We start from the raw sequence: 1,023 nt of genomic DNA, 5'->3' as shown, positions 1-1,023 counted from the left end.
CTGCACAGATTTAATGTGGCTTATCATTACAAGACTGAGTTAAGCAGATCATGCAGATGTCTTGCTAAAGAAAGTGGTTTATTCAGAGTTTGAAAACTTTCTTTTTTTTTTTTTTTTGTACTTTTCTTTTTTTCTTTTTTTTGGTCCTACAGACGTGTTTCAAAAATAAATTCTACCAACTTCTAGATGGTATCTCCCTTCTCTAAACCATCTCTACTGTAAAATCTAAGTTGGAAGCACAGTGTGATTCATGCAACCTCTTCCTTTCCCACGTGAAAGAAGTTCTTGCTCCTCATTCACTTTATCTAGGAGTCTCTCACACGTCCATATACGCAAGGATCAAATGTTTGTACATAAATCTCAATTGTTCTTTATTCCAGTTCAGCTTGAGTTGACTCAGATGAAGCTCACTTTTGCAACCACACCTCACCAAGAAATGTGAAATTACTGTCATATTTTTCAAGGTACTTCCATCCATTTCTTAAACAAATAATACATCAGACGGAAAGCAAGCCTGTGGTTGGAGCCAGCACACTGTGCACATCCATCTGAATATCCCCAAGGTTACCTTCTGTTCCCACCACTCTACCATCTTCCAGGGAGTGGCAGATCTCCACAGCTTTCCTGTGTGCATGGTCTCCCATCTGTTTTGGAGACCCGATATCTTCACCTCTGTGCTTTCCAGTGTCAGAGGCCCATTTCTTCCTGTCTATGCTGGGAAAGTGTTATGACTGCTGAGGACCTCAAGTCATTAGTTTGTGGTTGCACAGCAGCCGTCACACAGTGAGAGTGCTGTGACACTGCCAGCTGTGAGAAGTTTCCCTGTGGGCAGATTCCCCTTCCCATTTCCTCTTTTAGCCACTTTTTGCCTCCTCCTCTCTCACCACAGCCTGTTGCCTGCTGTCATCTCTGGTGCAAACAAGCACCACAGTTGATTTGTGAGACTTGCAGAACTTCACAGCTCCCAAGGAATGACATAAAATGCGTGAAAATAGCTAGCAGAGATTTTTTTTTCTCCCAAGT

This window comes from Coturnix japonica, chromosome 3, assembly GCF_054131305.1.
Source record: "Coturnix japonica strain WE chromosome 3, WE-NBRP24, whole genome shotgun sequence".
Classification (NCBI taxonomy): domain Eukaryota; kingdom Metazoa; phylum Chordata; class Aves; order Galliformes; family Phasianidae; genus Coturnix; species Coturnix japonica.
This window is presented reverse-complemented; position numbering follows the sequence as displayed.